This window comes from Meleagris gallopavo, chromosome 9 (genome assembly GCF_000146605.3).
Source record: "Meleagris gallopavo isolate NT-WF06-2002-E0010 breed Aviagen turkey brand Nicholas breeding stock chromosome 9, Turkey_5.1, whole genome shotgun sequence".
NCBI lineage: Eukaryota > Metazoa > Chordata > Aves > Galliformes > Phasianidae > Meleagris > Meleagris gallopavo.
In genome coordinates, this window is record NC_015019.2 from 13,608,575 (window position 1) to 13,608,987 (window position 413).

A 413-nucleotide genomic window follows, 5' to 3' on the forward strand; every position below is an offset into this window, starting at 1 on the left:
CGCGCTCCCGCCTCCCGCGGCCGCCTTCCTCCCGCTGCTGCTCGTCTCTCTCCGGCCAGGGCGAATGCGTGTTATGAATATAAAAGATGTAAACTGTTCGTGTGATCAAAACTGAGGGAATCGGGCAGGCGTACACGCAGTGCTAGCAACAGGACGAGGGGGATGTCCTCAAGTTACACCGAGATAGTTCGGGTTGGATATCAGGAAAAAAATTATTCTCAGAAAGCACAGTGATACGCTGACACGGGCTGCACAGGGAGGTGGCAGGGCACCGTCACTGGGGGATCAGAAAAGGGTCAGTGTGGCACTGACAGATACGGTTATCAGGCAGCATTGGTGGGAGGTGGGCAGCTGGGCTGGGTGATCTCAGAGGTCTTTTCCAACCTTAATGATTCTGTGCATGTTGTATATAA